Genomic DNA, 14,086 nt, shown 5'->3' on the forward strand with positions numbered 1-14,086 from the left:
TCAAGAGCAAGGTAGTTGTTGCTAATCCACCTGCTGCTGTTCCTGATTCACCTGCTGAAGCTTGGCTGGCCATTGGCCATGTCTAGTGTTTTGGACTAGAGCTTTCTTTGAAAGCTTGGCTGGCTAGTGAGCCATGTCTAATTCCTGGACTGAAGCTTTAGACTAATATGGCGAGATTCCTGGAATTCATATTAAAAATTTTGGAATCCTTATTTTCCTTTTTCAATTAATTTTCGAAAAAAATTAGAAAATCATAAAAATCCAAAAACATTTTTTGTGTTTCTTGTTTGAGTCATGAGTCATGTCATAAGTTTGGTGTCAATTGCATGTGCATCTTGCATTTTTCGAAAATTTCATGCATTCATAGTGTTCTTCATTATCTTCAAGTTGTTCTTGGTAAGTCTTCTTGTTTGATCTTGATGATTTTTTGTTTTGTGTTGTATGGTGTTTTTCATATGCATTCTTGAATTCTTAGTGCGTAAGCATTAAAGAATTCTAAGTTTGGTGTCTTGCATGTTTTCTTTGCATTAAAAATTTTTCAAAATTGTGTCTATGATGTTCATCTTGACATTCAAAGTGTTATTGGTGTTCATCTTGACATTCATAGCATTCTTGCATGCATTTATTGTTTTGATCCATAACTTTCATGCATTGCATCATTTTTCCTGTTTTCCTCTCTCATCATAAAAATTTAAAAAACAAAAAAATATCTTTCCCTTTTTCTCTCATCAAATTCGAAAATTTGAGTTGACTTTTTCAAAAATTTTTAAAATCAAGTTGTTTCTTATGAGTCAAATCAAATTTTCATTTTGAAAATCTTATCTTTTTCAAAATCTTTTTCAAAAATCAAATCTTTTTCAAAATTCTTAGTTATTTTCGAAAATTCCAAAATATTTTTCAAAAATCTTTTTCTTATTTTTATATCAAATTTTCGAAAATAACATAATCAATTAATGTTTTGATTCAAAAATTTGAAGTTTGTTACTTGCTTGTTAAGAAAGATTCAAACTTTAAGTTCTAGAATCATATCTTGTGATTTCTTATGAATCAAGTCATTAATTGAGATTTTAAAAATCAAATATTTTTCAAAACTAATTTCTAAAATATCTTCTTATCTTACCTTTTTCAAAAATATGATTTCAAAATATCTTTTCTAACTTCCTAACTTCTTATCTTTTCAAAATTTGTTTCAACTAACTAACTAATTTTTTGTTTGTTTCTTATCTTTTTCAAAACCACCTAACTAACTCTCTCTCTCTCATTTTCGAAAATATCTTCCTCCTTTTTCAAAATTTCTTTTTAATTTATTAATTATTTTAATTTTTAAATCTTAATTTTCGAAAATTACTAACATTTTTCAAAAACTATTTTCAAAAATCACTAACTCTTTTTCAAAAATTATTTTCGAAAATTCCTTGTCTCTCATCTTATTCTATTTATTTATTCATCTACTAACATCTCATCTCATATCTCAACCCTCCTCACAGTTGTGTTTCTTCCATTATATTACATTCTTTGTCCCCCTATACTGTGGTATAAAGGATCTCTATTATTATTATTATTTTTCTATGCCCTCTTCTTTGTCATATGAGCAGGAGCAAGGACAAGAATATTCTTGTTGAAGCAGATCCAGAACCTGAAAGAACTCTGAAGAGAAAATTAAGAGAAGCTAAATTACAACAATCCAGAGATAACCTTTCAGAAATTTTCGAACAGGAAGAGGAGATGGCAGCCGAAAATAATAATAATGTAAGGAAGATGCTTGATGACTTTACTGCACCTAATTCCAATTTACATGGAAGAAGCATCTCCATTCCTGCCATTGGAGCAAACAACTTTGAGCTGAAACCTCAATTAGTTTCTCTGATGCAGCAGAACTGCAAGTTTCATGGACTTCCATCTGAAGATCCTTTTCAGTTCTTAACTGAATTCTTGCAGATATGTGATACTGTTAAGACTAATGGAGTAGATCCTGAAGTCTACAGGCTCATGCTTTTCCCTTTTGCTGTAAGAGACAGAGCTAGATTTTGGTTGGATTATCAACCCAAAGACAGCCTGAACTCTTGGGATAAAGCTGGTCACGACTTTCTTAGCCAAGTACTTTCCTCCTCAAAAGCTGAGCAAGCTTAGAGCTGATGTTCAAACCTTCAGACAGAAAGAAGGTGAATCCCTCTATGAAGCTTGGGAAAGATACAAACAGTTGACCAAAAAGTGTCCTTCTGACATGCTTTCAGAATGGACCATCTTGGATATATTCTATGATGGTCTGTCTGACTTAGCTAAAATGTCATTAGATACTTCTGTAGGTGGATCCATACACCTAAAGAAAACGCTTGCAGAAGCTCAAGAACTCATTGACATGGTTGCTAATAACCATTTCATGTACACTTCTGAGAGGAATCCTGTGAGTAATGGGACGCCTATGAAGAAGGGAGTTCTTGAGATTGACACTCTGAATGCCATATTGGCTCAGAATAAAATATTGACTCAGCAAGTTAATATGATTTCTCAGAGTCTGAATGGAATGCAAGCTGCATCCAACAGTACTCAAGAGGCATCTTCTGAAGAAGAAGCTTATGATCCTGGGAACCCTGCAATAGCAGAGGTGAATTACTTAGGTGAACCTTATGGAAACACCTATAACTCATCATGGAGAAATCATCCAAATTTCTCATGGAAGGATCAAAAGCCTCAACAAGGCTTTAATAATGGTGGAAGAAACAGGTTTAACAATAATAAACCTTTTCCATCATCCACTCAGCAACAGACAGAGAACTCTGAACAAAATGCTTCTAATTTAGCAAATCTAGTCTCTGATCTATCTAAGGCCACTGTGAGTTTCATGAATGAAACCAGGTCTTCCATTAGAAATTTGGAAGCACAAGTGGGCCAGCTGAGTAAAAGGATCACTGAAATCCCTCCAAGTACTCTCCCAAGCAATACAGAAGAGAATCCAAAAGGAGAGTGCAAGGCCATTGACATAAGCACCATGGCCGAACACAAAGAGGGAGAGGAAGACGCAAATCCCAAGGAGGAAGACCTCTTGGGACGTCTAGTGATCAATAAGGAGCTTCCCTCTGAGGAACCAAAGGAATCTGAGACTCATCTAGAGACCATAGAGATTCCATTGAACCTCCTTATGCCCTTCATGAGCTCTGATGAGTATTCCTCTTCTGAAGAGAATGAGGATGTTACTGAAGAGCAAACTGCCAAGTTTCTTGGTGCAATCATGAAGCTGAATGCCAAATTTTTTGGCATTAATACTTGGGAAGTTGAACCTCCCTTGTTCATCAATGAACTAAGTGATCTGGATCAACTGACATTGCCTCAGAAGAGACAGGATCCTGGAAAGTTCATAATACCTTGTACCATAGGCACCATGATCTTTAAGGCTCTGTGTGAACTTGGTTCAGGAATAAACCTCATGCCCCTCTCTGTAATAGAGAAACTGGGATTCTATGGGGTGCAAGCTGCTAAAATCTCATTAGAGATGGCAAACAGTTCAAGAAAACAGGCTTATGGACAAGTAGAGGACGTGTTAGTAAAGGTTGAAGGCCTTTACATCCCTGCTGATTTCATAGTCCTGGATACTGGAAAGGAAGAGGATGAATCCATCATCCTAGGAAGACCTTTCCTGGCCACAGCAAGAGCTGTGATTGATGTTGACAGAGGTGAAATAGTCCTTTAATGGAATGAGGACTCCCTTGTGTTTAAAACTCAAGGATCTCCCTCTGCAACCATGGAGAGGAAGCAGAAAAAGCTTCTCTCAAAGCAGAGTCAACCAGAGCCCCCACAGTCAAACTCTAAGTTTGGTGTTGGGAGGCCACAACAAACTCTAAGTTTGGTGTTGAACTCCCATATCCAAACTCTAAGTTTGGTGTTGGAGAGTCTCAACAAAGCTCTGCACATCTGTGAGGCCCCATGAGAGCCCACTGTCAAGCTATTGACATTAAAGAAGTGCTTGTTGGGAGGCAACCCAATTTTTATTTATCTAACTATATTTTTCTTAGTTATATGTCTTTGTAGGTTCATGATCATGTGGAGTCACAAAATAAATATAAAAATTGAAAACGGAATCAAAAACAGCAGAAGAAAAATCACACCCTGGAGGAGCATCTGTCTGGCGTTCAACGCCAGAACAGAGCATGGTTCTGGCGCTGAACGCCCAAAATGGGCAGCTTCTGGGCGCTGAACGCCAGAACAGGCATGGTTCTGGCGTTCTACGCCAGAAATGGCACACAAATGGGCGTTGAACGCCCAAAATGGCCACCAACCTGGCGCTGAACGCCCAGAGTTGTGTGCAAAGGCATTTTTACATGCCTAATGGGTGCAGGGATGTAAATCCTTGAACACCTCAGGATCTGTGGATTCCACAGGATCCACTCAGGATCTATGGACCCCACAGGATCCCCACCTACCTCCACTCACTTCTTCTCACCACACTCTTTCACACAACCCCATAAACACTCTTCCCCAAAAACCCTTCACCAATCACCTCAATCTCTCTTCCCCATCACCTCTTCACCACTCACATCCATCCACTCTTCCCCATAAACCTACCTCATAAACTCCACCTACCTTCAAAATTCAAAACCAATTTCCCACCCAAACCCACCCATATGGCCGAACCTTAACCCCCCCTCCCTTCCCTATATAAAGCCCTCCATTCTTCTTCAAATTCACACAACACATCCCCTCTATACCCTTCTTGGCCGAACCACATCACCTTCTCTCTCTCCTCCATTTCTTCTTCTTCTTCATCTATTCTTTCTTCTCTTGCTCGAGGGCGAGCAAAATTCTAAGTTTGGTGTGGTAAAAGCATAAGCTTTTTGTGTAGAAGGAGCTCAATGGAAGATTGACTCCAAAGGCAAGCCGGTTCAACTAAGAAGATTGGACCTCAAGCCTGTAGCTAGAGGATGGTTGGAGTTCATTCAATGCTCAATCATTCCCACTAGCAACCGGTCTGAAGTTACTATAGACCGAGCGATCATGATCCATAGCATCATGATTGGAGAAGAGGTGGAAGTTCATGAGATTATACCTCAAGAGCTCTACAAGGTGGCTGACAAGTCCTCCACTATGGCAAGGTTAGCCTTAACTCACCTCATTTGCCACCTATGCAATTCAGCTGGGATTGACATAGAGGGAGATATCCTCATTAAAGAGGACAAGCCCATCACTAAGAAAAAGATAGAGCAAGCAAGAGAGCCTATTCATGGAGCTCAAGAGGCGTATGAAGCTCATCACCATGAGATCCCAGAGATGCCTCAAATGCACTTTCCTCCACAAAACTATTGGGAGCAAATCAACACCTCCCTAGGAGAATTGAGTTCCAATATGGGACAACTTAGGGTGGAACATCAAGAGCACTCCATCATGCTTCATGAAATAAGAGAAGATCAAAAAGCAATGAGGGAGGAGCAACAAAGACAAGGAAGAGACATAGAAGAGCTCAAGGACATCATTGGTTCCTCAAGAAGAAAACGCCACCATCACTAAGGTGGATTCATTCCTTGTTCTTATTTCTTCTGTTTTTTGTTTTCTATGTTATGTGCTTATCTATGTTTGTGTCTTCATTACATGATCATTAGTAGTAGTAACTATGTCTTAAAGTTATAAATGTCCTATGAATCCATCACCTCTCTTAAATGAAAAATGTTTTAATTCAAAAGAACAAGAAGTACATGAGTTTCGAATTTATCCTTGAACTTAGCTTAATTATATTGATGTGGTGACAATGCTTCTTGTTTTCTGAATGTATGCTTGAACAATGCATATGTCTTTTAACGTTGTTGTTTAAGAATGTTAAATATGTTGGTTCTTGAAAGAATGATGACTAGGAGACATGTTATTTGATAATCTGAAAAATCATAAAAATGATTCTTGAAGCAAGAAAAAGCAGCAAAGAACAAAGCTTGCAGAAAAAAAGGGGGGGGGGCGAAAAAAATTGAAAAAAAAATAGAAAGAAAAAGCAAGTAGAAAAAGCCAAAAGCTCTTAAAACCAAGAGACAAGAGCAAAAAGCCAATAACCCTTAAAACTAAAAGGCAAGGGCAAATAAAAAGGATCCCAAGGCTTTGAGCATCAGTGGATAGGAGGGCCTAAAGGAATAAAATCCTGGTCTAAGCGGCTAAACCAAGCTGTCCCTAACCATGTGCTTGTGGCGTGTAGGTGTCAAGTGAAAACTTGAGACTGAGCGGTTAAAGTCAAGGTCCAAAGCAAAAAAAGAGTGTGCTTAAGAACCCTGGACACCTCTAATCGGGGACTTTAGCAAAGCTGAGTCACAATCTGAAAAGGTTCACCCAATTATGTGTCTGTGGCATTTATGTATCCGGTGGTAATACTGGAAAACAAAGTGCTTAGGGCCACGGCCAAGACTCATGAAATAGCTGTGTTCAAGAATCATCATACTGAACTAGGAGAATCAATAACACTATCTGAAATCTGAGTTCCTATAGATGCCAATCATTCTGAACCTCAATGGATAAAGTGAAATGCCAAAACTATTCAAGAGGCAAAAACCTATAAGTCCCGCTCATTTGATTGAAGCTATTTGATTTTCAGTTGCTTGGGGACAAGCAACAATTTAAGTTTGGTGTTGTGATGAGCGGATAATTTATACGCTTTTTGACATTGTTTTTAGTATGTTTTTAGTAGGATCTAGTTACTTTTAGGGATGTTTTCATTAGTTTTTATGTTAAATTCACATTTCTGGACTTTACTATGAGTTTGTGTGTTTTTCTGTGATTTCAGGTATTTTCTAACTGAAATTGAGGGACTTGAGCAGAAATCAGATTCAGAGGTTGAAGAAGGACTGCTGATGCTGTAGGATTCTGACCTCCCTGCACTCAAAGTGGATTTTCTGGAGCTACCGAACTCGAAATGGCGCGCTTCCAATTGCGTTGGAAAGTAGACATCCAAGGCTTTCCAGAAATATATAATAGTCCATACTTTGGCCAAGAATAGATGACCTAAACTGGCGTTCAACGCCAGCTCTCTGCCCAATTCTGGCGTCTAGCGCCAAAAAAGGATCCAAAACCAGAGTTGAATGCCCAAACTGGCATGAAATCTGGCGTTCAACTCCAAGAAGGACCTCTACACGTGCAACACTCAAAGCTCAGCCCAAGCACACACCAAGTGGGCCCCGGAAGTGGATTTATGCATCAATTACTTACTCTTGTAAACCCTAGTAGCTAGTTTATTATAAATAGGACATTTCACTAGTCTTTTTGACCATCTTTGAACGCATAGTTCTTAGACCATGGGGGCTGGCCTCTCGGCCATGCCTGGACCTTTCACTTATGTAATTTTCAACGGTAGAGTTTCTACACTCCATAGATTAAGGTGTGGAGCTCTGCTGTTCCTCAAAGATTAATGCAAAGTACTACTGTTTTCTATTCAATTCATCTTATTTTGCTTCTAAGATATTCATTCGCACTTCACCTGAATGTGATGAATGTGACAATCATCATCATTCCTTATGAACGCGTGCCTGACAACCACTTCCATTCTACCTTAGACTGAATGAGTATCTCTTAGATCTCTTAATCCGAATCTTCGTGGTGTAGGCTAGAATGATGGCGGCATTCAAGAGAATCCGGAAAGTCTAAACCTTGTCTGTGGTATTCCGAGTAGGATTCAATGATTGAATGACTGTGACGAGCTTCAAACTCGCGAGTGCTGGGCGTTAGTGACAGACGCAAAAGGAGGGTGAATCCTATTCCAGCATGATCAAGAACCGACAGATGAATAGCCGTGCCGTGACAGGTTGCTTTGATCATTTTCACTGAGAGGAGGGGATGTAGCCACTGACAACGGTGATGCCCTTGCATAAAGCCAGCCATGGAAAGGAGTAAGACTGATTGGATGAAGATAGCAGGAAAGCAGAGGTTCAGAGGAACGAAAGCATCTCCATTCGCTTTTCTGAAATTCCCACCAATGAATTACATAAGTATTTCTATCCCTATTCTATTAATTATTATTCAAAAACACCATTATCAATTTATATCTACCTAACTGAGATTTGCAAGGTGACCATAGCTTGCTTCATACCAACAATCTCCGTGGGATTCGACCCTTACTCACGTAAGGTATTACTTGGACGACCCAGTGCACTTGCTGGTCAGTTACACGGAGTTGTGAACCGTGGTTTTGGCATCATGTTTTTTGGCGCCATTTCCATAGAAAGAAAGAGCAATGAACTTTACATAATTAAAGTGTAATCACGATTCCGTGTACCACTTTTCTTAAATCCATCTTTCAATTCTTGTTTTGATTTAGTTTCTCCTTTAATATCTTGTTGTTACACCTTTGTTCTTCTTAGTTTTCTTGTTAATTTCCCTTTTAAGCTCTCTTTTATGTTCATGGATGCTTTTGTTGGATTTGATTTTTCTTTAATGAAATTTTATGTTTGATGTTCTTTTATTGTTAATTTGAATTGTTGATTTACTTTCCTTGCAAATTGTAGTTGGTAGATTTTACTATTTCTTGCCATTTATTATGCTTTCCTTTTATGCCTTCCAAGTGTTTGATAAAATGCTTGGAAGGATGTTAGTGTAGATTTTGAGCATTCTTGGCTTAGAAAGAGTGATTGGGTAATCTTGAGTCATGAAAACCCAACTCATGTTGGTGATCTAGAGTTGTTAGCTAGTATTGTTTCCATTGACGCTAATCTTTTGCTAATTTAATTAGTGAGTTGATTAGGACTTATGGAATATTGTTTCCATTGACGCTAATCTTTTGCTATTTTAATTAGTAAGTTGGTTAAGACTTTTGGATTGAAATTAGCTAGTCTCGTTAGGCTTTCTCCCTATTTGTTGGAGTTGACGTAATGAGATAAATTCTTGTTTATATTTGTGATATGATTAATTAGTCTTGTTTGACATTCTCCCGATGTGTGAGTTAACTAAATAAGATGAATTAATCATGCATGACTAGGATAGAAAGCCTATGATCTCAATCCATTGCCATGAATGTCTCTCTTTATTAATTGATTTCTTTATTTACTTGCTTTATTTACTTTTCTTGTCATTTATTTTCTTGTCTTCTTATCAACCAAACCCCCCTTGATCCCCATAGCCAATAATTGACCACTTCATTGTAACTCCTTGTGAGACGACCCGGAGTCCAAAATACTCCGGTTAATTCTTATTTGAGGTTTGTTCTTTGTGACAACCAATATTTTTGCATGAAAGGATTATTGATTGGTTTGGAAACTATACTTTACAACGAGGTTTCATTTATGAAATTCTAAACCACACAAGAATTCTCATCATCAGGTATCCACAAGAGTAAAAGGTGGTGACGTTCCTTCTTTGGTCCATCTTCTTCTATGCTTTGAATAAGGAAGATCTTGTATGAAATAGAACTTGCTTCCATGTTATGTTTGAACCTTTTTAAATTCTGTCTTTTAAGTTTTTATGTTGAAGAGGTCTCTATGTGCTAGTCTTTATGTCACCGCATCCTTACTTTGCTTACTTGTATACTTGTCCCTTTGAATCAAATGAAAAAGTGAATGAGTGTTTACAAAAGACCAGAGAGTAGTTCATACTATGGAGTAAGTTCATGAGTTTATGGTATAGTCATAAGTTAGCTAAGTTGGTTCAACCATAAGGTGGGAGGACAACTATCTGTCATGAATACTGTGCTTGAGACACACCCGATGAGACTAGCTAAATAAGAAGATCCTAATAAGAAAAAGGGAAAGAACAATCAAAGTTGAGGAATAAAAGAAAGAAAAAATAACAAGCAATAAGGCTAGGCACCAATGGTTTTTAATCTTGAGGCATGTGTCTGTGGTGCTCCTGTGTGAGGGATCTACTTGGATGAATAAGCTCTTAGAGGTGCCTTATCACTTGGTAACTTGGGTTAACTAACCCGGGATTATCAGCTGAAAGTCCACTATCAAAAGTAACCCTCACTACAGAGCATTTAGTAACCCAAAGAGGTGCTGGACACCAAGGTCTCAAGAAAAGAAAATAAATAAACCATATGCCTGTGGTGTGTATGTATGGGGGAGAGACTTGAGCAAGTAAGTCCTTAGGGGTGCTTTAACACCTAGCACCTTGAACCAACTGGTTCGGGAGAGTTGGCTGAAAGCTTATTTTAAAGAGTTGCCCCCTTATAAAGCACTTAGCCCGAGGAACACAAATAAGCCCTGAAATGACAATAAAAGGATCAATGAATAAAGGTCTCATGAGATGCAATCAAAGTGAGTGTTCTAGGACATGATAAAGGTCTGAAAGCCAGAGAAGGAATGAACCTAAGTTGCTATGCATGAAACCACCATAAAACCAGGGACATGACTTCCACAAGAATGACTCATTTCTCTTAGCATTCTGTTCATCATTCTCTTGTTCCAGTACTTGCTTAGGGACAAGCAAGCTTTAAGTTTGGTGTTGTGATGCCAGGGCATTTTGGCCAGTTTCACTGACCTTTTCTCTACTGTTTTTAGGGTAGTTTCATGCATTTACTTAGGAAATAAGCTAGCTTTGGGTAGATATTCACTTACATCTTGATTCAAGCATACATTGTGCACTTTACAAGATTTCATGAGGATTTTGCATGAATTTAATGACAAATTGGATGTTGCATTTCCCATGACTTGGACTAGAACTTTGATGCACTTTATTGCTTAATTTCAGGACAAAGGAAGCAAAGAAGAACCACATTAGTGGCAACGTTAGTTACACTAACGTTGACACTAACGTGGAATGGGAGTAACTTGCAAAGTTAATGAGAAAAGTCATTGCCAATAACGCTCTAGAAGCCATCATTGCCCACGTTAAGAGTCACGTTAACTAAGCTAACGTGAACTCTAACGTGGAAGAAAAGAAATAGAGCTAACGTTAGTGACACTTAACATTATCACTAACGTTGGACCAAACTCATAAGTGGCCACGTTAGTTGCCACGTTAACTTAGTTAACGTGGCCTCTAACGTTAAGAAGAAAAGGGGAAGCCAATGCTAGTGTCATTCAACTTTCTCACTAATGTTGGCAAGTCACAAGAAGCCACGTTAACTCCCACGTTAACCTAGTTAACGTGGAAGCTAACGTGAAGAAACTAGGTGGTCAACAACGTTAGTGACACCAAACATTGTCACTAACGTTGGGATGAACACACACTATCCCCAAGAAGCCACGTTAACTCCCACATTAACCTAGTTAACGTGGAAGTTAACGTGAAGAAGAAAGGTTGTCGACAACGTTAGTGACACCAAACATTGTCACTAACGTTGGAAGGAGCCAACACAAGCCACGTTAACTTAACGTGGAAGTTAACGTGAGGAGAAGGATGATGAGCCAACGATAGTGACATTCAACATTGTCACTAACGTTGGAGATGGCTAGCACAGCCATGTTAGAAGCCACGTTAACCTAGTTAACGTGGACTCTAACGTGGGAGCTAAGGGGCACATTGGAACGTTAGTGACAATGTTAAGTGTCACTAACGTTCTCGAAGGTTGGCAAGCCTACGTTACAAGAGCCACGTTAACTAAATTAACGTGGACTCTAACATAGGAAAGGGGGAGGCTTCTCAACGTTATTGGGAAAGTTGAGTCCAAATAACGTGCGTGAAAGACAAAGAGGCAACGTTAGTGGCAACGTTTGTGCCACTAATTTTTCTGTGATTTCAGGTATTTTCTGGCTGAAATTGAGGGAACTGAGCAAAAATCAGATTCAGAGGTTGAAGAAGGACTGCTGATGCTGTTGGATTCTGACCTCCCTGCACTCAAAATGGATTTTCTGGAGCTACATAACTCAAAATGGCGTTGGAAAGTAGACATCCAGGGCTTTCCAGAAATATATAATAGTCCATACTTTGCCCAAGTTTAGATGACGCAAACTGGCGTTCAACGCCAGCTCACTGCCCAATTCTGGCGTCCAGCGCCAGAAACAAGTTGCAAAGTGGAGTTCAACGCCCAAACTGGCACAAAAGCTGGCGTTCAACTCCAAGAATGACCTCTCCACGTGTAGACTTCAAGCTCAGCCCAAGCACACACCAAGTGGGCCCCGGAAGTGGATTTATGCATCAATTACTTACTTCTATAAACCCTAGTAGCTAGTTTATTATAAATAGGACTTTTTACTATTGTATTAGACATCCTGGATTGTATTTTTGATCCTGTGATCAAGTCTTGGTTACTCCAGTTTTGCCCTCTGGGGCCGAGACCAATGAACTCCATTATCACTTATATATTTTCAACGGTAGAGTTTCTACACTCCATAGATTAAGGTGTGGAGCTCTGCTGTTCCTCAAGGATTAATGCAAAGTACTACTGCTTTCTATTCAATTCATCTTATTTCGCTTCTAAGATATTCATTCGCACTTCAACCTGAATGTGATGAACGTGACAATCATCATTATTCCTTATGAACGCGTGCCTGACAACCACTTCCGTTCTACCTTAGATTGAATGAGTATCTCTTAGATCTCTTAATCAGAATCTTCGTGGTGTAAGCTAGATTGATGGCGGCATTCAAGAGAATCCGGAATGTCTAAACCTTGTCTGTGGTATTCCGAGTAGGATTCAATGATTGAATGACTGTGACGAGCTTCAAACTCGCGAGTGCTGGGCGTAGTGACAGACGCAAAAGGAGGGTGAATCCTATTCCAGCATGATCGGGAACCTCAGATGATTAGCCGTGCCGTTACAGGGCATCTTGGACCATTTTCACAAGAGGAGGGGATGTAGCCACTGACAACGGTAAGGGAAGGAGAGGACGTGAATCCCAAGGAGGAAGACCTCCTGGGACGTCCAATGATCAATAAGGAGCTTCCCTCTGAGGAACAAAAGGAATCTGAGACTCATCTAGAGACCATAGAGATTTCATTAAACCTTCTTACGCCATTCATGAGCTCTGATGAGTATTCCTCTTCTGAAGAGAATGAGGATGTTACTGAAGAGCAAGCTGCCAAGTTCCTTGGTGCAATCATGAAGCTAAATGCCAAATTATTTGGTATTGAGACTTGGGAAGATGAACCTCCCTTGTTCACCAATGAACTAAGTGATCTGGATCAACTGACATTGCCTCAGAAGAAACAGGATCCTGGAAAGTTCATAATACCTTGTACCATAGGCACCATGATCTTTAAGGCTCTGTGTGACCATGGTTCAGGAATAAACCTCATGCCCCTCTCTGTAATAGAGAAACTGGGAATCTATGGGGTGCAAGCTGCTAAAATCTCATTAGAGATGGCAGACAATTCAAGAAAACAGGCTTTGGACAAGTAGAGGACGTGCTAGTAAAGGTTGAAGGCCTTTACATCCCTTCTGATTTCATAGTCTTGGATACTGGAAAGGAAGAGGATGAATCCATCATCCTAGGAAGACCTTTCCTAGCCACAACAAGAGCTGTGATTGATGTGGACAAAGGAGAATTGATCCTTCAATTAAATGAGGACAACCTTGTGTTTACAACTCAAGGATCTCTCTCTGCATCCATGGAGAGGAAGCATAAAAAGCTTCTCTCAAAGCAGAGTCAACCAAAGCCCCCACAGTCAAACTCTAAGTTTGGTGTTGGGAGGCCACAACCAAACTCTAAGTTTGGTGTCAAACCCCCATATCCAAACTCTAAGTTTGGTGCTGGAAGGTCTCAACAGAGCTCTGCACATCTGTGAGGCTCCATGAGAGCCCACTGTCAAGCTATTGACATTAAAGAAGCGCTTGTTGGGAGGCAACCCAATTTTTATTTAATTATATTTTTATTAGTTATATGTCTTTGTAGGTTCATGATCATGAGGAGTCACAAAATAAATATAAAAATTGAAAACGGAATCAAAAACAGCAGAAGAAAAATCACACCCTGGAGGAAGACCTTACTGGCGTTTAAACGCCAGTAAGAAGCATGTTTTGGGCGTTCAACGCCAGAACAGAGCATGGTTCTGGCGCTGAACGCCAGAAATGGGCAGCATCTGGGCGTTTGAACGCCAGAAATGCACCCTGGAGAAAAGCTGGCGCTGAACGCCCAGAACAAGCATGGTTTTGGCGTTCAACGCCAGAAATGGGCTACAAATGGGCGTTCAACAACCAGAACAAGCACCAATCTGGCGCTGAACGCCCAGAGTTGTATGCAAGGGCATTTCG

The 14,086-nt window shown here is 39.5% G+C and overlaps 1 non-coding gene across 1 annotated transcript; it reads right to left on the reverse strand.

Annotated features, from left to right (window-relative positions):
* Nucleotides 1–2,122: 2,122 nt before the first annotated feature.
* Nucleotides 2,123–2,230, reverse strand: LOC112745428 (small nucleolar RNA R71). The gene has a single exon (XR_003173357.1). It is a non-coding gene; the product is annotated as a small nucleolar RNA R71 (small nucleolar RNA).
* Nucleotides 2,231–14,086: the final 11,856 nt, after the last annotated feature.

This window comes from Arachis hypogaea, chromosome 14 (assembly GCF_003086295.3).
Source record: "Arachis hypogaea cultivar Tifrunner chromosome 14, arahy.Tifrunner.gnm2.J5K5, whole genome shotgun sequence".
NCBI lineage: Eukaryota > Viridiplantae > Streptophyta > Magnoliopsida > Fabales > Fabaceae > Arachis > Arachis hypogaea.